Source organism: Typopeltis vanoorti, chromosome 13, assembly GCF_054136105.1.
Source record: "Typopeltis vanoorti isolate ZY-2024b chromosome 13, IOZ_Tvanoo_1.0, whole genome shotgun sequence".
Lineage (NCBI taxonomy): Eukaryota > Metazoa > Arthropoda > Arachnida > Uropygi > Thelyphonidae > Typopeltis > Typopeltis vanoorti.
In genome coordinates, this window is record NC_143561.1 from 65,575,568 (window position 1) to 65,598,175 (window position 22,608).

The 22,608-nt window shown below is 36.0% G+C and overlaps 1 protein-coding gene across 1 annotated transcript in view; it reads left to right on the forward strand.

Annotated features, from left to right (window-relative positions):
• The window catches only part of Trap1 (TNF receptor associated protein 1), a 271,125-nt gene that overhangs the window by 60,121 nt on the left and 188,396 nt on the right, over positions 1-22,608 (forward strand). The gene's annotated exons all lie outside the window — the stretch shown is intronic.

Below are 22,608 nucleotides of genomic sequence, written 5' to 3' on the forward strand. Positions count from 1 at the left end.
AAGAATTTAAGAGCGGGTGTGTTTTCAGAATGAGTTTTTAATTAGGAATTTGGATATCTTAATAATGTACTTCTAAGTGGTGGATGCCGGTGACGATTTCCTCTCTTAGCACGACATCACAGCAGAAATTGTACTAAACTGTAATTATTCTTAATTAAATAAGTTCAATTAATTTTTTTTTGAAAAGCTACAAGTAAAGAATTGACATACTATTAACAAAACTAGAATTGTCGAAAAATATTTTCAAAAGTTATGGAAAATTCGGGGACCAAGAGAGTCCCTGAATGGAGCTTTTCCTTTTGGTCCCTCCCCGCAAGTTATTAATCCTAAACAGAAATTTAAAATAAAAAAAAAAAGAAAGAAAGAAAGAAATCTAAATATATTACACATGATTAGCGTTCCAAACCAATCTCATTTGACTAAAATATATTGTCAAGTAAGTTTAAAAATTTTCACTTAACAATTTTAGTGTTTTTTCAGAATTATGCTTTTTTTAAGAAATGTCAGATTTCTATTGTTGGGAATTGCCGGTCATCGCACAGTTTATCTTAGCACTTTGTTGTCTTGCATAATCAATTTTTCTATAAATGGGAGTAGTTTCGCTCGTAATCAGCAAATATGATCGCTGTTTCCATGAAATATACAAGTTAATTGCCTTTCTTTAAATATATAGTTAAAATACTTAGTCTAGAACGAAATAGACGATGTTTTTGCAACAGTCGTCTCTGTTTTTCTTGACGATATGATTTGTATATTAGCGCGCTCAAAGTCTATTATATAATATTATTTTGACCGCATTACGTGTTGTATTTAAAATATGGATTTAAAAAAATATTAAATACTAGCGGTTTTTTTTTTTTTTAATTACATAGTGCATAGAGAAAGAAGTGCTTGTATTTCAGGTTGCTTAAAAATTAAATAGAATAAAACTGAAAACGAAACTCTCTTTGTCAAGTATTATTTCAAATATTTACAACAGCACTATATAGTGTGAGAATACAATGTGAGTAATAGTTTGATTATGACAAGTGGTTTTGAATGATTGTGTTAGTTGAATTCGTAAAAGCATATTTTCTATAGCAAGCGCTCATCTTCACTTAAAACAAAATTGCATTTTTGCAGTCGTCGCGAAATGGAAGTCATTAGGACAAACACGTAATGAGGGCGCCACATGCAAAGTTGATTATAGAAAGCTGCTGGGTTCATTTCGTTCTTCGTTAATTTTCAGTGCTATATCATGCTACAAAAATTACATGAGAAAAAGAAAAGAATGGGGAGGAAAAAAAAAAAACGAATTCACGATATGAGATAAAAGGCGTTTCTGTATATTTCAATATAATCAATCTAGAAACAGAGGTTTAACAAGCTCGTCGCCACCAGTTGGATCGTTTGCTGTTAATGGTTACTTGCGCTTCTGGTGTTTCACTGTTAATTAACAATCATTGCCTTGTTCTCGGCAGATGTTGCACGTGCAAACTCTGTGCTTTAAGAAGCAAGACTAATTAGGTGAGGTCTTCACATTTACATAGGCTGGCGTGTAGTGCGTTCTTCGTGCAAGTGATTTCCTATTTGGCAGGTTTTGTTGTTTAGGGTTATGTTTACATTAGCTAAATCACGACGATTTGCTTAGCTGCACACTTCGTGAGTAGTAAGGTAATCACAAAACATGAGGTGAACGAGAGTAATTACACCTTTCTCTCCCTTTAACTGTTAAAGCCTTAATCAACTAAATTAACGAACTTCCCGATTCTTTTTTTTTTCTTCTTTCATTGTCTGCATGAATTATGAAATTCATCCGTTTTGTAATGAGTTGTTGAGCGAAATTTCAGTCCAAGTAATGTTTGTTATAGGCTAGATTAACATCAAGAATATCTTAATTATTTTGCGCTCTACAAATTTATCTCTTAGCCTTATTTAGTCCTATTTCTCAATGCTGAAAATTATCTCAGAAGTCAGAAACGGTTCAAAATGCTTTAATCCGAAATGTCCAAAAAAAAAAAAAAATGTATTTATTAAAAAAATATATTTTTGATTTGCGAGATTGTCGTTCAATTTCGGCCGATTTTATTTCTACGAAATGGGAAGTGGAAAGAGACAGTTAATTTAAGGAGATTTGCGGTTAACAGGTCGAAAAATGTGATTATCAGTTGCTAGATAATCGGCGAATATTGAATTGTATAAGTTTGAATCGATCCTAGGTGATATACTGTATTTATGAAAATTAAACTAAAACGTTACACATATAGAGATTTAACTGTATCAATCAAAGTCTTATGTCACGTGTTCCTACGAAACTGGTTGCTTGTTTTGACAGAAAAATTGTATCCCGGATTTGGATACTATTTTATTATATTATTTAGATATTATTTCATTCTGTTAAATTAGTAAATTACAAAAAAAAAAAAATTGTTTGTTGCTTAGTATTTCAACTGAACCAATCAAAGCGTGAGGCCAGTGTATTATGTCTGTAAATTGCCTGTGTTCTTCTGACTGGTTTTCCTATGAAAAAACCCGATTTTCATGAGGTGAAAATCCTTCCACCTCCGTACGACACTGGATAACTTGCCTTCAGTTGAAAAGCCCATAAGGCGGGATTAGAACCCGTTTTCCGTCTAACCAAAGGGCATCGTCAATGCCGTCTGAGATATGGAAGCTCCACTAAAAACTGTTTGGTAACAGCATATTTACAGTGAGCTTTTCCAGCGAAATTTGTGACAAATTAGCCCTCTCTGTTTTGAAATATTTAAGCAAGAAGCCATTATTATTAGAAATCAGTGGAGCTATAGGTACTCAGTCCCTTCTTTTAGACCAGAGGCGGGAAATCTGCAGCCTGATTGGCCGAGTGGTTAGCGCACTTGCTTTCCAAGTAAACTAGTTGTGGGTTCAAATCCCGCCGTGGGCTTGGATCTTTGTGAATTTTTTTAAAGTGGAAGATGAATTTCATCGGCCAGTGTGAGACCAACTTCCCGCTTATTGAAGCCTGAAGTGACTTCAGAAAGTTCAGCGTTTGTTCTCCAGAACAAGGTGTCCGGATTATGTAAAAAAAAAAAAAAATGAATACAAATAGGTACAAAATGTACTTTAGATTTACCTTTCTTAGATGGAATATATTAAAAATTTCATTTAGTAAGTAGATTAGTTAAATATCCCATCTTTAAAAAATAAACAAACATTGTGTGTTTTTATAAAAAAAAAATTCTCGATAGAGTATGTTTTGATTTGATCATTAAAATTATTGAAACCAACTAAACTATATAAATATGTGTATAAAGCGAGAGCCTCCGTAGCTCAGTCGGTATAGACGTAACCCTTTGGTCGAAAACACTTGAGTTCGATTCCCGTCCATGACGTGAGGAACCTTTATCTGATCTCTTCGACACTAAAGGTGAGTTAGCCGGTCTCATACGGAGGCGGAGATTTTTTTTTTCTCCCGGTAACTTGGGTTTTTCATCCCTTAAAACAGGCAAACCGGTCCCCATGAAAACGCACACATCTACAGATATAAATAATACATTTCCTCTCAACGTAAGGCTCAGCGACAAGTCGGTTGGGATCGCTTAAAGTCGCGTCATGTAAAAAGGCCGATCCCAAATAGATGGGAAAAGGCACAAGAAGAACAACATAAAGCAAAATACTACGATAATATTTTAATTTTTATAAATTAATAGATGAATACTTTTTAAAATCAAACGTCATAAAATCAACTAAGTTCCAACAAACTTTCAAGAGTACCAACTCTTACTTTCAAGTTCACGAATTCCAGGAATTAAAACCAAAACAATTTTTATCAGGTTTTTAAGGTAGTATTTTAAATTCATATTTTCATAAAGTGCCTTGAAAGTGTGGTGAAAATAGTGGTGTTCAGACTAGTTCTCTTCCGTGTTTTCCTTGAACTTCACAACAGTTGTACTAAGCATTTAATTTATCCCAGATTTTGTTAAACTCCACTCACCCCCTAATAAAGTTTCTGTAATGTATTATCTAGATAGGATTTGTTCTTTTGCGGCCCTGCGAATGCTCTGATTACAATAGAAAATTGAGATGTTCCAATGAATTTTTGTAAGAACTCAAAAACAAAACAAAAAACACGTAGTCAGAGCCTTACATGCTTAGGCAGTTTGCGAAACACGGTTGCACAGATTTGTAAATTCTAAATAGAAATTAAACAGAGGTGATATTTTTTTATTCCAACAAAGATTGAAAATGAAAAGTTCTCTCAAGGGGGACAGCTCATCCAGTTAGAAAACCGGGGCATTATCGAAAGGTAAATCTTGGACATTGGAAAGGATTCCGTTTTTTGGGAAAAATAAGACAAACTTCAACATTATTATCAACTTATCCCTTCTAGCAATTATCAAAGCAAACAGAACCTTAAGGTGCTCGTTGAATGTGATAATAAAGACTTCTCCATATACAGAAATTTGACTGCAAACAAGGATTTACGATTGCTTCCGATAATTTCCATATTTTTAATGGTGGTTTCGGACAAGTAATCTTGTTCAGTATGTAAACTACTAGTGTGTAAGGTTGGGTAGAAACAAAAAAAAAAAAAAAAAAAAAAAAAAAAACCACTTAGCACTCGATTTTCATGACGATGCCCTATGGTTGAAAATTACCCGAATTCGAATCTCATCAATTGAAGGTGTTATCCGGCCTCATATGGAAGGGTTTTTCATCCCACAATCAAGCAAACCGGCCCGTAGAACACACATAATATACAGAATACAATAAGGATTAACTGCTCTTTCATAAGCAGTAATCCGGTTTCTAAGATTGCCAGATTTCTTGCCCATACAGGTCATTGAGTCCAGCATCAGAGGAAGATGGGATGGAATATACGAAAGGAAGTTGTTCATACAGAAAATCAATATGACTGCATGAATGATAAGGAAGATATATTTTTTCTGTAAATTTGGAGTTTTGAAAGAGAGGTGCTGGTTTCTTCACGTACTTTTACGGGAAGCCATCGATGAGAATTTTGAGAAATAGCGGCAGTAATAATATAATATTTTTACAGCAGAAACGGTATATCTTTGTGAAATGGCATGAACAGATTAAGTAAATCGTTTATCAACACTGATGAGGATTTTTTATCCTCCTTTGTGTTCAATTTCTCCTCTCCCACTCTCAGCGTATAGGAGGAATTTTCGAAGGAATGCCACATGTTGAAACACTGTTTACGGTTGCACAGATTCGACCATTCTAAATAGGAATTAAAAAGAGAGACCGTGATATTTTTTATGCCAAGAAAGATTGTAAATTGAAAGTGATTCCAAGAGAGAAAGACATCTCATCCAATTTGAAAACTGGGGCATTATCCAAAGAAAAGTTTGGAAGTTGGAGAAGATTCAGTTTTTATGGAAAAATAATACAAACTTCAACACGATTATCTGCTCATCCCTGATAAATGATCTAGTGAGCAATATAATCTAAGTACGTGAAAGTAGATTTAGATTTTTTTTTTCTCTCTCTCTGGTATAATGCGTTTGTCAAACTGGGAATAGTTAACTTAGTGATAGAAAAATGAATAGAATTTGCACTCAGTTGCAGAAAGTAACTGATGTTTAGTAGGTTTGTTTTGTAATTATGGTCAGAACAACAAAAGGCAGTGTATTTCGTCAGTAAAATGCGTGTGGTGTTCTGGGGGTTTGCCTATTTAACAAAAAGAGAGAAAAAATAAAAAAAAAACCGTAGGAGATCGATTAACTCATCTTAAGATTAAAAAATATATATATATATATATATATACACACGCACACGATTCGGAATTTAGTTTCCTTCAAAGTATGTCTCGTGTAGTAACATTTGGCCTATCGGCAAATATAAATATAAAAAAGTATTTAAAAGTTGCCTTCGTCAATGTTTGACTTGTCTCCTCTTTTATATAATCCAGTGTGTGACCTTTCAAAAGAAAAAAAAATAGCCTTATGAATAAAAAAGAAAAAGAAAAAAAAGTTGAATTGATCAAGTATGTGAGCATACCAGCTTCTGTAGTCTGGTACAGTTAATTATGAACATTTAGAATTGAATTGCAGTTGACTTTCGTCTTTTGTCGATGTTGCTAGGCCTCCAGAATGCGCATCACTTTTGATTAAGGTTATTTCCCCCTCTTTAAATCAATAGAACCGTTTAAAGATTGCAGTATAATATATCACATTAGTATTTTCAGTATATAAATCTTATACTTCACTAAGTCTTTTACCTTTTTTTCTCCCGCCAGCCTCATAGCCTTAGTTGCTTCGGCAGTAATTCAGAATAACACAAATAACCGTTTTTTATTGTTATTATTATTATTTTAAAATGACATTTAATACAACCTCACAGTTATATTGAGTCGTTATAGCAGCCTATGGTTAAACTGACTCATACTTGTTCTGTAGATTGAAATTTACATCCGTCGGATACGTTTTTGAGTGAAGTCTGTAGACGTCGCATGGCTTACTAATCCAACGAACCTTCATCTTATTTGTGTATAATCTGCGATTCTTCAATTCCCGAGTTCGTTGTACAGAGATGCTATAGTATGATTGCACTGGGGTGTAACTGAATAACAGATTTGCATATAATACGATTTCGTGTTCTCATTCTAATGAAATAGATTTAGACTTCTTGTTTTCATAGCAACGAGTAGGGTTTTGCGTGTGTCTACTAGGTGGCGTATTGAAGAGTAATCAGTATGTTATGTTTCCTCTGTTAACAACACAAATTATTGTTGTTAAGAGAGAAATGGATTGGCCAGTGGTAAGCGGCATGAGAAACATACAAAACCGAAGTGTTTTGTATGTTTCCCTCAATTCGTTACATTGAGGGAAAGTCAGCATTTTAGCATTCTACGCGCGCCGAAACTCTAGTTCCGTATAGTTTCATAAAATGGGATTAACATGGTTATGGACATTTAATTACCTTGAGTTTACCTTTAAGTACATTTAATTATTAACTTTAAAAATTGTAATTGCTTAAACTAGATTTTGGTGACACATTGTAGTACATTTCATTAAAAGTAGACAAGCCAGTGTAGTTTGTTATATGCGTACAGGCAACCTGACAATATGAATTATAGATGTTTAGGTATTTGCAAAGCGTAGCAAAAAAATTTAATATTTGCATTGCGTTTTCCAAATCCTCATAAAACACGTTTTGCAACAGTATATGAGGACGTAATTGTTATGTTGTGTGCCTGTTCTCAGTTCTCACAAACAGTTGTATGGAACGGACAGGTTTTGATGAAATATATTATATGTGATCATTATGAACATTAATCAAAGCATTTGGTTTTAATTTGGACGACTGTTTAGTACTCAGATTATATGAAATAACGAAATTATTCTACTGTTGCTGAAGTCGTTTTATCATCACTAGTTGCTAATGAAATTGGTGGAAGAATTTTACCCTACGTAGCATCGTTGTTAATTTACAATGAAGGTGGTTCCTTCACAAAAAAAAAAAAAAAAAAAAAAAAAAAAAAAAAAAAAAAAAACATACTGCATAACCAAAGAGATGCCGCGAACCGAGACTGGCCGAAAGAGGTCACGTTACCAAGTCAAGCCGGCTGCGTGTTCGTGATCAACATGGATATCATAAAGGTAATTCTCAAAATTTATTTAAAAAAAAAAAAAAAAAATGCACGTACATTTCTTAATTGCAACTGACGTACAACAGCCAGTGCCTTATATGTTATTTCTGTCCTCCCATTTCCAAAATATTTTACATTAACTGAATAAAGAATTATTGTTCTTTAAAATATTCATTTGATATATAGTATTATATTGTTAAAATATGCTTGTTTATTACCACTTAATATATCACGATTTATGGAACTTTTTTTTTTAAAATAAGATCTGTTCAATTCGTGCCAATTCTGCCTTTGAAGTAGAGGTTTATACATGTATATTAAGAATTCACGTTTACTTATTCCCAGTACGCCTTTAGGCGTGGCGTTGGGATAAATAAATTAGAAACCATCACGATGTTATTACGTATAATTAAAGCATACATAATACTCACGTTTCCTAACTGTATCCGTATAATTCAATAATTGCACGCTAAAATCAGATCCGCCTCGTTGATCACAAACTTCGACAAAAGATTAGGTTTAAATTTAAGTGATTTTTTTTTATCTTGATATCTAGATTACTATAACTTTGCGGTGACGAGATTTAATCCTTTCTGCCACCTACGTGAGATCATTTTCAGGCCTGTTCTCTTTCGTGGTTGGTTGGTTGGTTGGTTTGTTGAAGGAAGTATCCACTAATTCTTGTAAGGCGATTCGTTTCGACATCTGAACAGTATTGTACGTTGGAATAGATAGTTTAATGTTCGAATTCCATGGGATACGATGAGCCTAAAAGCGAGTTAGCCGGTCCCCAGACGTTGCAAGTTTGTCCTTATCCCTCAAAACAGATAAACAGTTTTGCTGTAATTCCAAGCAAACCATAGTTTGTTCCGATCAACAGTTTGAGAGACTATGCATATAAGTCTATCTCATTGTGAATAAATTTGTTTTGTATATTAATGTAAGCATTGGGTGATGCTGCCTTGGCTGTTCACTAGTTCTGAATTCAGAAGCTTTTAAAAATTTAGTATATTGTGAACCGATACAACTGAGTTTATTAGTACAAAAATGGTTGGGGAAAAAAATGAAAAATCTGACGATTTTTCTTCACTTAAATATTGTTTGTCATTTGTCGCTTTACTATGGTAACAAAGTCGAACAAAATAAATAAATAAACATGCATTTTTGTTGGACAGTATGGACTTTCCAGCACTGGCGCGGAGTAGAGGTATGTTAAATATCATATGATTAACTACGTGATTCAAAATAGCTGGTGGCTTTCCCATGCCTTACGAAACAATTTCATTTGCTTTAAATTCTTGGTTATAATTTTCATTTAAAAGAAACCGAGATATATTTCCAAGAGAAAATTTTAATCTTGTAATGGACTTGTCTGAAGCGCAGCTACTGCCGGGAATTATTTCTTTCCATTGATTAGTAATTACTATTTGGAAGCTTGTCAAGAAAGAATTAGGGGTTCCACGATGCGTCACATGGCGTTTCATACAAAAGTGCAGGATTGGTTTGTGTGTGTGAAAACACACACGTATACTCGAACATTACGTGATTGTCGTATATTAGCATAAAAAAAACAAAAAAATCGCTGCGAAAACTTTTTCCCATGTCAGCTACAGTTGATAGCTGCCGTATGACACATGAGTTGTGTTCTTGGATTTCTTCGGTGGTTCATATCTCGAACGTGTTCCGTCTCGAAGTGACATTAGCGGCATTTATCACCAAAGTCCAAATGTTGTTTCTCAGTAGACAGAAATCTAAGGAACAGGCTTCACTAACAGACAAGCTCAAGGATGCTCATCTCCTTCCTTCTCCCCCCCCCCCTTTTCCCTTCCCATAATTCACTGGGTCTGCTTCACCGTGACACCATGTCATTAATGGACTGTGGCGATGCACGAGACCATATTTCACCAGCCCGGACGGTGTGACCGTGGCAGATGGACAGACTCGCGCCTCGGCTTCGGTGAAAGGATGAGCTGTGGTCGGGGAAACGCACTGGTGATTAAAGGCTGCCGGGGATGCTGGTAATTACTGTGTCATGCAGCCGTGAACACTGCCGAGCAGGTGTAGCTGTGGCGGATATACACTGCGGCTGTCGTAGGGATTTATCGTTTAACTCCACATCCATAACAAGATGGCGACCGTTTTCGCTGAGCGCCATAAATAGCGTGTGTTTTCATTCTTCTTTTCGTTTTCTCTCCTTCAGCACGAGACTGGAATCAGAATGTTATTGGGGTTTTATCGTCACGTGAACCTGCTGGTCTGTGCTCACGTTTGTTAATTTTACGCTGCCGCAATAATTACTGCCTGCTAACTTAATTACACATGCAACTAAGAAATTTAAGGAAACACGTTTATTACTGATAGCGTGCCTTGTACATCTCATTTCCACCCACCCCCCTTTGTCCCCCCCCTCTTTCTCCTGACGACTCGTCGTGCTGTGCACTCTTTGAAGGCCCCTTATTTAAGTTCCGCATACTTGTGAGTCAGGTATGTGTCCGACAGACACCCAACTGCTTAATTATATTTTCTCCCAGCTGACTATGTTGGTACACGGCTGGTATGAAGGACGCATACGCACTTAAAGTAGCTTTTGTATTTAACGCTCTCCTTATTTGCTTTCAGTATGCTTCTAATTATTCGTGTCCCTAAGCAGACTCCAAATAAGAAATTATAATAGAAGTGTCCATTTACTAAATACCATCTTAATAAATACAATCGTTACCATCATCGCATAGTATGATGGTAACGTAATCACAAAATGCTTATTTTGTGACAAAAATCAGTTTTCTTTCGCATGGCTAAGTGTGTTTTGCGAAATGTGTAAATATTTATTAACGCCGGTTTGGCCTGTCTGTTCTAGCTGTATGCATTCATATCACATTGTTACTGGTTAGATCGGTTTTTATTAATTACATGTTCGGAATATGGTTATTGACGCATTTCAATTGAAAATGAATCATTTTTAAAGTCTATCTGTATCAGCAATGGTCAGTCTTTGGACCATTTGCAGCCTTTTAGAACCTCTGTTGCCCAACGAGTTAATTTCACGGACGAACTAAATGTCTTTTTAAATGTGCATATTTATGTTACATGAAAGCAAAATGAAAAAAAAAAAAAATATATATATATATATATATCTTCTAGTTAAACACTGGCTTGCATTTCGTTGCTTTTTAAATTGGGCCCTCTTATCAAAAAAAAAAGTAACGTTAAAACAAAATATTGCTCATCAGTGGTTTGTGTGTCTGAGTCTAGTTTCTCTCGGATCATTTCTATTTTTCTTTCTTTCTTTAATTCCGTTTTTTTTTGCAAGTTGTTTTATTATGAACTGATAATTGGATTCAATTGTTTTGGATTAAGTGTTTTTTTGTGTATCACCCTCGCGAATAACGAAACCTTGATCTTCCTGTGGATCGGCATCACATACCTGTTTTGCTAACCTGTCATCTTCAGCCATACTATTTAAGTGGCCTTATCATTTTAGAGTATCTCTGCTCACATTCTTGAATGCTAATAATGTTCTTTTCAATATCTTCATTTTTAATATGATTCTGCCATCTGTTCACTTCCCTAATTTTTTCAGAACTCTTATATCAGAGGTCTCTAGTCTTTGATCCAGTGCTTTATTTCTAACCCAACTTTCAGATCCATAACTTAAACTGATTTGAACACCATCTTGTATATTGCTAGTTTCGTGTTTTGGTAATTTCTCTCTTGTTTCCTATAAATTTATTCAGTTGACTCCCCACTAATACTAGCTTCACTTATTCTGTTCGTTTCTAAATTTAATTTGCCGTGTTCACTAAAAACTGTGCCTAAATAGATGAAATATTTTACTTGTTCTACGGGCCTTCCATTGAGAATGCAGCTGAGATTTTCGATGTTCCTGCCTATTTTCACAGTTTTGTTCTTTTTACTGAGCATTTTCATGGCAAATTTGTTAGAGCTGTTATTCAATTTAGTTAGTGAATCCTGGAGAATTATACTAGATATGTTTAGGAATGCATCATCATCCACATAAAGCAGGGTTCAGGAGGCCGGTTTGCTATTTTGAGGGACGAAAAACCGGGTTTTCGAGAGGAAAAAACCCCCTCTACCTCCATATCAGACCAGCTAACTCACCATTTGATTGCAAATACCTGATAAAGGTTCCTAACGTCATAGACAGGATTCGAAACTGGGTCATTCCAACCACAGGGCTCGTGTGTACCAACTGAGCTATGGAGGCTCTCAATGTGATCCATATAGATGAAGAATAAGATTGATGATACTGTGCATCATTGTCTTACCCATGATTTTCCATCAAACCATCTTTCTGTATTTCCTTCAATTGTAACCGTTGACTTACAACTTAAATATACTCGTAGACGTATTGCTTTGTATAGTCAAATTCTTTTACTTAAATGGAAATGCTGCACTCTTTCTTTACGCCTGATAGCATGTAACTCATAATTATTCCAAGCATGCGTTCAGGAGAAAAAAAAAAAAAACTTGTCATCTTCTCCTTATGAGACCAGCTCTCAACTTCAGTTGAAAAGTCCTGATAAAGGCTCTGTGCGTCCTAGACAGGGTTGAAACCCGTGGCTTCCCAACTAAGTGACACCCGTTGATACCGACTATGCTCCGGAAGTTCCTCCGACAGAAGAGGAAATATGCCACTTGTGATTAGCTCATTCGCAACGCAATTAAGTTGCTACCTTTTCCGATAAGTGGTGTCAGATGTTGTTTGTTTAGTTTCTCGGTCTTCAGATGCAGTATTTATTGTATACTTGGCGAACAACTATTACTATCCTGTACATAAACATGGTTCATGCATCATTTTGAGTGGGAACCACACAGAAGAAATGCGACAACTTAACGTGAGAGTTCCCTCTTTCAAATAGCCGTTTTAATGATTTCGTCACTATAAGGTGAAAGAAAAAGAAAAATACTTTGCATATATGTGAAATCTCGTTTCGTTAAATTCAGTTATCCTCAGTTTTATTATTCAACCATTGAGTCGATTCCAGTTGCTCGTTGAGGATCTTACGAAATAAATCTGTATAATAATTTGTGTGCTTAATATAAAATGATAATAATAATTCACTTCTAATAACATTGCCAAATGTTATTAGAAGTGCATTATTAGAAGATTAGGGTCTTTTTTCTATTAGACCATTTCGCAAATGAATTAAAGAAGCTCATTGAATAATACTCTCCACATTTTATGGTTTTTCCATTTCTTATACGTAAGTGCACGTTCCTCTTCTGAACAACAATTAGCGCATATTTCATCCTTCCCAGTCGATGCTTCTGTATCATTCTTTTCGCCCTACCACGTATCTTCTTTATTTGGGCGTTCTGAAATAAGCCACAACATAAACGATAAAACAACAGTGCAAGAAATTGCTGTTGATTTGCAGTTGTGTACCGAGTCGCTTTCATTTCCCCCAAAATAACATCTCTCGAGTAATAATTGCGACTTCATTACCGAGAGCCTGTACTTGAGCCATTGCCAGTCTATTGTGTGTGGGAAATGCTGTCCGGCGATCTCCCATAGGGTGAGTTACCATAATAATAGTGCGCTTAATGCAACGCAGCGTTCCCATTGATGAATCTGCCTTTAAGGCACTATTTGGACTCCCTTCGCCATGTAATGCTCACCTGCTTTCTGTCACCTGTTCGGTATATTCCTGTACCACGCTGGACAACATAATGAAAAACAACACGTTCGAATAGGAAATCCGAACAATGAAATTTGGTAGATGATACAACTTATGTATCACAATTATACAATTTATGTATATTTCTTGAGCCTCAGTTTTCTTTTGTTTTTGTTTTTTTGAAAAACACTTCATCATTGTTTTGGTAGTTATTCAAAGGCCGTACAAGACTTTCGCGCAGGTCTGTTGTGAACAACTGTGCAATCAGCAAGAAAGCAGACAACTGAACTTGGTTGGCTGAGTAGATAACGCATTCGCCTCCAACCAACAGGCTGAGTTCGAGCATGGACTACCCTGCATGGCAAAGTACTGAAGTCTTACATATTGCAAGAGCTACAAACAATAAATCTTACCACTTGGCTTTATTTCCGTAAGACCTCTCTCTTATCTCCATCAGCTTATATATTCATATGAAGACTAATTTGAAATATCCAGGACTGATTTTTGGAAGTGGGGATTAAAGAACATGCGAGTTACTTTGAATGTTATCTCCTTCAAAATAGAGTCTCCGCAGCTCAGTCGGTGTAGACGAAGTCCTTTGGTCGGAAAGACCTGCGTTCGATTCTCGTACGGGACGTGAGGAACTTTATCTGGTCTCTTTCGACGAAAGGTGAGTTAGCATGTCTCGTACGGAGGTAGGGTTTTATTTTATTTTATTTTTTTATTTTTTCACCCGGAAAACTTTTCGTTTCCCAGAACACGTCCCGTGAACACAAATGGATTACAGTCAGGAATACTTAAGACCCAGCCATAGGCCTGATTCGTCAGCAATGCCGGTCCCGAGCCCGAATAAAATGGGGGGAGGGGGGATTGAGAGAGATGGTGCCGTACTTCCTTGTAAAAAGGACCTCACGGCCGTTGTACCATCATACACTAACTAACTCGTTCAAAATAGGATCGTCTAGATTGTGTACAGCAATTCCAGCTGTCCTTCCGTTGTTCGATTTCCCAAAATCTGGTCAACTGTTTGGAAAGAAGAATTGCAAGCGACCAAATCTGATAGGCAAGCAGGTGTGGAAACGTGAGGACTTAGCTAACTAAAAATTCTTGGATTAATAAACCTGCGTGGAATAGTCATGGTGGAGCATAGGTTGCGTCGTTTTTACCACATATTTTACCGTAGAAGCTGTAGAGAGTTTGTATCATTCTCCCCCCCCCCCCAAACTGAAAAGATTGTGGAGAATATCAGTTATGACCGAGCCGAACCAACACGGTGTCATATATAAGTGCTGCATGTTTAGTAGATCGATTTTCAGAACATAAAACCAGGTTGACAAGTCATGTTGAAGTTTTAGAAGAAAAGTATGTATTTCAATTAATTTTTTCACCGGAAGTAAATCCACTAGTTATTATCATGTTCCGGGTATCCGCTATTATAATGTTTCAAAATTTCTGCAGTTCTCAAAAGTGATTTTTTTTTTTGCCAAAGAAATAGCATTTTTCTTTTGATTACAAAAGAAAAAGGAGAACAGGTTTTTTATGTATTTTTGACTTCACAAGACGATTCTTCATCTATCCCCTCTTTCTGTCCAGTATGCAACTACTGTATCTCCATTTTATTATTATTTATCTATTTATTATTAATTTTTTGACTTTTAATAAATAATTACCGTAGAAAATATCAACAGCTGTTTCTTTACACTTAAAAACTTTCAGTTATTATTATATAAATGCAACAAATGGCCCATGAGACAACCTTTTTTTTTTTATTATAAGGAGAATCGACCAACTATAGGTATATTTTTTTTTCATTTAGGTTTATGTAAATTTACACGACGGTGGGCCGATATTATCATTAGTGGGAGTAGTAATATTTATATCATGTATGTTTTCCTTTTGAGGTTAACGTCGATCTCGGTGGATTAATATCTTAATGTCATTATAAGCATCGTTACTGGCCAACGATTTAACCCCTAATTGCAAAACTTTTTATTGTTACAGTGGAGCAAGAGGATGGATGCGAACGCCAACCAGTGAACTTAGTCGAGACATTACGAATTCTTTCCAAGACAAAACATCACCCTCTAGGAGAGCCGAAGCGATAAAGATTTCATTTTTATGTATTGAGTTGGTCCCTAAGGAGAGTCTCCTTGTGTGTCCCCCCCCAACACACACACACTTGACCAGATTTTTGGGTATGGTGCATTGTAGCATCACCATATAATTGCTGGTTCACAGATTGATCATTTTCATCCATTCTGATCACCGATGGTACAGGATTCACTCTACTTTTGAACTGGGGCAAACCAATGAAAATGTTTTGATTCTGCGCAATGTAGGTTAGGTTCACAATAAAAAAAAAATGATACGCCATTAATATTTTGATGTCATTTTCATTGTTATTGATAATTATGATATAATTTTTTGCTTTGTTTTATCTTTAGATAAATTCACTACATGCTTTCAGGATTCTTTAACTAATTTGTAACAAATTTGGAATGCAGATTAGGAAATAAAATGAAACAAACAAAAACATGGAAAATGTCAACGATATTTTTAATGGAGAACCTCTAGAACAAGAAAAATAGTTCAACTATATTTATGTCTAATTTTTGAAGGTGGCTAATTAAATATGGAAATAGATAATAGAAGTAAAGCTAGTACGGCGGAGAGTCAATTGAATAAATTTATGTATGCAATAAGAGAGGAATTTGTCGAAACACTAAAACTAGTGGTATACAGTACAGTATTCAAACCAATTTTAACTGGCCCGATCGTAAAATTGGATTAGAAATAAAGCAGATAAAGACTAAAGGCCATGAGATTGAGATATGAGAGTTCTGAGAAAACTGTCTCATACGAAAGTGGCATCCCGCAAAGCAGACAAACCGGCCATTAGAACACACACACAATTAACATACATAATTCACTTACCACATAGCCTGAGTTGCGTCGGCCGTAAATCTAAATAAACCGAACCAGTCTGAGAAAACTTTGGAAAGTGAACAAATGGTAGAATTATATTTAAAATGAAAATAAATAAGGAAGTAAGTTGACAGGGTTAGCATTCAAGAATATGTGAGCAGAGCTAATCTAAGGTAATATGGTCATTTAAACGAAATGGGAAAGGTTAGCAAAACAGGTATTTCAGAAAAGGTCCATAGGAAGACTAGGATCTAGGTGAATTGATGTTGTTGCTGACAATATTGGAAACAACCGATTTGGAAGGAAATAGTTGATAGGAAGTTAGTAATAATATAAACTTAATTATGTAATACTCTTAGAGTATGATTGTTACAATCAGAATTTTCTTTCTCGTGCAGTATAGAGCCAAGGTCATTAACAAAAACAAAAAAAAAAAATGTTTAGTCTTTAATCGGAGTACGCAGCGATTATTATACTAACCAGATAAGTTGCCAACCATGATTAGGCATTCTTTACTAGGGAAGCGATATAAACAGGAAGCTTATGGACACACCTATGCCTGTTTATCGACTTTCTCCCCCCCCCCCTCCAGAGAATTTCTTATTTTTTGCAGTATTTTAATAAAATGAGATTTTGACGAAATTTACCGGGAAATACCAGCCTCATTATATGAGATGTTTATGATAAAAGTTTTCACTTAGTTCGGATTCTACTGCGAAATGTGTGCATTTGTCAAAGAGAAGTTTGAATAGCGAATAAATGCGCTATTCAAACTTCTCTTTGGGAATCTGTATAATTCCATTATCATACTTATGATGGGATTTTGGTAGTTATATTCAATTTTGTCTGTGACGATTGTTTTCTATACTCTGTTTATTTTGTGTCCATCAACCTGTAAACGACTTTTAACAATGATAGTCGTGTATTTTGACCATGGAATTAAATCATAACAATGTACTAAGAAATCTTTTGAAATTTTCTGTTTCATTTATATAGTATACTTCATAATTCATCGATGTTGCTCCACTATAACGGAGAGCACGTGTACGTTTTATGTAAATTTCGCATGCCATGTGTTATAGGAAAGTTGGTTTCCTTCACAAGGTGATTAATTATTCTCCGCTTATTAATTTCGATTACCGGTATTGCTTCCTTGAACGAATCAAGGAGTCGCTCATTAACAGGTCCTTTGACTCGTTAATTTGTAAAGTCGCGTGATTTTGCTATTAGCGTCCGTAATTAATTTTCCGTATTGAATACAGTGAGCATGCAACTCAAAAAGGATTCTGCAAGCTGGGGAAAAAAAAAAAAAAAAAAAAAAATCATTCCACGCGACATAGAAGTTACGAATCCAGTTTCTGCTTTTTTCTCTCTATTGAAAGGTAGCGTAAACTGAACGGTAAAATCAACTGACATAATCTGACTTGTCGAGGTGCCATGCTTTTTTTTTTTTTTGGTTTGACCTTGGCCGAGTGAAAATCTCATCAGTAACTAGGGGATGATCGACCCCACAGGAGACCTGACTTCATGACGTTGGTGTGCAGTATCGGTATTACCTAGAACGGAATAACTGACGGCTGCTATGAGAAGGTTAACGGCTTTCCGTAAAGTCGTTGGACTCAACCAAAAACCGGAAAGAATGGTAACCTGGAGGGAAAAGGGGAGGGGGTGGCAACTAGTTACATATCAGTAAAGTTTGATGTTATCCTCCTCGCTCATATGTTAATCCAAGTTTCTTTTTTTAATAGTATTACTGTTTGTTAAAGAGAGAACTTAGGCTTTCTCCTCCTCTTTAATACAAGAATTAACCTTTCGCAGTTAATAAAAACGGAATACAGTGTATGCAAATTTTTTTATTTCGTTTAATATTGCTGTTATACATATTACTGAACTGTTTTGGAAATATAAAAAAAAAATTATAAGCAAAAAGTTTGAAATTAACAATAACAAAACACTAATGATTACCATACTGGATAACACTATGAAATAAACAGGTTGACATTAATATTAATAGAGGATTTCTTGGGGCTGTCATTTGTTGTGAATGAACCGACGTTCCCAATGAAACCTGAGCAACGTCATTGCAGCCACTATAGAGGGCGTATGTGTACTGCGGATTTGTAATTTTACTGTTGTGTGTTTCATTCTTTTTCGAAACTTCGTGATATTGTTTAATGCAAACACTTGAATACTGAAACGAAAGATCCAATTAATTACTAATTTTGGTGCGGTTAATTTCATTCGAATTTTTCTGTTTATCTTGATTATGTTGTAATCTAATGATATCTTCAAATGAGTGGAACAAATTCAGAAATGAATATTAAAATCATTAGAGAAATTTAACTTTCCACAGTTCGCTTTGTTGCCGTACTCGCATTCTTTCTTGTCCGACTACTTTCAGCGTTCTGAATAGACTCAGTCATCCTTTGTATTTATAATTGTTCATGTTGGATGCTCTTTAATAAATTATTTCTACGAAAATAATCAACGATTACTTTTATTATTATTATTGTCAAGTCAGTAAAGTATCATGCTGAGTCACAGATTGTTGTTGGGAACTTACCATCAAGAAATAGCCTTTCGAGAAGCTTATAATGTTCACCATATCCTTTTGAGTGCATTTGGAGAAACCTGTTTTCAAATTTAGTGATGACTTTTCTGCGAACTCTGAACCTCTGTGGACCATTATCAGGTTACAAAGATACAAAAATGAATTCTTACCTGACATTACAAACGGGTATCCGGACTAGCGAATGCACTATTCCGCATGCTGCACTTGTCGCCATGAAGACCACGTGCATCGGAGACAAGCCACGTGGTCGTCTCTTTGGTATCTTAGCCTGGATGATGGGAGGGAGGAAGGGGAGGAGATGACACTTGCCAAGTCTTAGAAAGAACAAGTCAAACGTAGCGACGCCAAGATGCAAACAATCACATTTCCAGCATCTTTCCCCCCGCTAAACAGCAGGAGCCGTCGATTCTGCCACCGCCCGCCACACTATTCCCCGTCCACCACTCTGCGTGTACTGGAACTCCGGCTGACGACTCGCAGGCGACCGCCCGAGATAGCCGTAAACGATTACTGTGCCTGATCCAGCTCGTTTGGCCGGTATTGCTATGACAGATTCGCCACTGCGCCCGGAATCTCTTGCCGCGGGCCGATTGACCTGTTCGCCTCCGCTCATAAGAGGTTCTGGATGGGAGACTGGAAGCAGGTTGTATTAAAAATCTGTGTGAAAATATTCAGAAACATTTGTAGGTAGCGTAGCATGATAAAGAAAAGCAAACGAAGGCTCTTTATATTTTTCTTGCAGCGAAACTAGTTTATCGGGCGAACTGGTAATTGTTAAAAACATTTTAATTCACCATTTATAATATTGATTTGTCTCAGAAATTAATATTTGTTTATCTCACTTTTTTCTGCTTTGCAAGGTTTAAATTCTTTTTTTATTTGTATTTCTGTGACTGATCATAAAAGGCAGGTTTTTTTTAATTAATTTATTCATAAATGTAGAATGAAATATCATTTCTCAGATCCGTAAGAAGAAGAATTAAAGATTTTGTGTCGATATACTATTTGATTTCATAAAGTGGAAATATTTTCGCAAGAACATTTAATTAATTTGGTATTTAATAAATAATTATTTACTCGTGCTCTATCACCGTCATAAGGTTTATTTTTTAGCATATACTGTAATTTGTAAACGAAAATCTTGAAGATACCTCCACAGATTCTAACAGTAGTCAGTTGCTAGTGGTATTTAGGTCACAGTGGCCTACATACAATGGGGATAGATTATTGTTAAAATTTGTAGTTCGAACAGTCATTGGCGCACCCAGGGAGGGGGCCAAGGGGGGCCCTGGCTCCCTCCAAAAGAAAAAGAAAAACACTAGAAAAATTTCTAAAAATCTTTCCCTAATTAATTTTTTTTATTTTTAATTTATATTGTGTCGTGTCTTCTATTTCTATGCTACTTATGAATTAGCGGTCACATAGGTGGAAATACCCTATAGCGCTCTGGAATTCTAGCCGCTGTGAACGCAAGGTGAACGAAGTAGTACTCGGGCGCTACTTCGTTTGCCCGAGCCGGGCCAGAGGAGATCACGGGTATCATGTATTGGCGATTACCGCAGATGCTCAGTCAGACCCCTCCCCGATTAAATCTTGAGTGCTCGGCCCCCTCCAAGATTAAATCCTGATTGCGCCACTGCGAACAGTTACCGATGTAAGGGAGACAGTTTAAAACTCATTGGGGAAGTAAAGTTGACGGGGGGAGATTGACGATGTGCCAGTGTTTCATTATGAAAATATTCAGCAGTAGTTAAAGCTGTCAATAATGTCAATTTTTTCCCCTTTTGACAGATAAATATCCTTGGACAATAGAATATGGTGTTTTTGCTAAAAAACGAATATATTAGACAAAGAATGATCATCTCTTAGAACTTAGCATTGCATCTGATTGCTTAGCCTATTAGTTTGAAGATAGTGCAATGCTAAGTTTTAAGAGATGATCATTCTTTGTCTAATATACAATACTGACTGAGCCTCCGTAGCTCAGTCAGTATAGACGGAAGCCCTTTGGTCTAAAAGACCTGGGTTCGATTCCCATCAGTGAGGAACCTTTATCTGGTCTCTTCGACTAAGGTGAATTAGCCGGTCTCATACGGAAGTAAGGGGTTTTTTTCACCCGGAAACTCGGGGTTTTCGTCTCCCAGAACAAGCAAAACCGGCCCGTGAACACACCCATCTACAGACATAGGATATACCGGGAGGCATAAGGCTTAACCACCTTATCTTCGATATACGGTAGAGGTTAAATGAACAGAAAATTCTCGACACCGCAAGGTAAAAGTGGAGGGAAGGAATAATAATAATAGGAAAAGTAATTGAAACCTAATTGAAACATGCTACCGAGCAAGTCGTGGCAAAGAGTGATAGGTGTAAATAATTACTTCGATTTCGCAATACAAACTTGGCATTTCCATGTTAAGTATAATTATCATAGAGTTTTTAAAGTCTCGAAATCCCCTAAACATAACGTTAGCTTAGGTCCACCAGATTTCAAGCGTGAGAACTTAGCTGACCAGTTTGCAAACTAGCAGATAAACTGAAAGGAAACAGCACCAATGGAAATTCCATCTTTACCCTCCAGGATATTCATGAATAATTTTTTGAAGTGTTAAGACACAAGGCCTAATTCATGCGATTCCAGCGTTATGAAAATCTAGTATTTTTCATCCCATCATCGTTTTTCTTTCTTCAGGTTGTGACAGCCATGTTCATTTTATTATTTGTGGTAAAGACTTGAAAGGTGAATTGGCATCCTAAGTTTGATGACAGCTGTGCAATGATCAATATTATTTTTGAAAGTGAAGTTGCAGATGTGTGATTTTTCGGAGAAGGATTGGTTTTTTCCATTAAAGAAAAGCATGTCTCGGAGGAAATAGACATTGTTGGAATACAGCAAAAACTGAACAGATATTTTTGTGTATAATGACACCTACTTTCTCTGCTAGAAACTATGTCCCAGGACCAATTAAAATATTGAATTATCCGAAATTTAGAATTGGTTATTCAAAACATAAGTTTACATGCGCACTACACAGGAATTACAAATCGCCTTCGTTGCTCACTTTGACTAGAAATTGTCCCGTGATTGACCTGGCCGAATTCGAATCCTGCCTACGATGTGAAGCACTTTTATTATTGTTTTTCAGCTGAAAGTAAGTGAGGGAGTTGTATACAGAGGGTAAGGTCATCCCACAGAAATTCCTCGGCTAAAACCAGTTAGTTAAACGAATTAAAACTTGCCATCAGTTCGTTTCTCAACAGTGGAATCTTCCCAGTAAGTAATTTTCTGCAATTGCAGATAGCTCTGTATTTATTCTCTTCTGCATTTGGAAAGTTTTGAACAACAGATGTTGCCTCAGATCTCTTACACTCGCTTGAAAATCCAAATTGCTAAGAATTTAAACTTTTCTGTGTTTTCCGCTTCATTATAACCACACCAGCACGAAAACTTTATTTGGGAGGTGCGAACGAATAAATTCTTTGAGCGGAAAATATCATTGTGTGAATGTAAATGGTAATACTGTAATTGCAGCCATTGCCTAACCTTTGTTATCAGGGAAGAGCGACATCCAGAAGGACTATGATTTTATTTCGCCGCTTTGCAGTGTTATTTATTATCCTTTCATCTACATAGAGCTCTAAAGAAACTGCATTTTATGGAGGTTTTTTATGTACTATTATGTTACCCATAAGGAGAGCCGAAAGGCATTTTCGTATTGCTGGTGCTGTTAAAGTCAGTCGAAAAGATCACAAATAACTTTTTCCATTTTCTGCTGTTCGATTAGCCAATTTATGTTTTTAATATCACTTCCTACCTATTTATTTTTTTTTTTTTAAGTGGTTTTATTTGAGGACCAGTTTTGATTCCAGTAGTTGCAGTTATGAATTTATAGAAACGG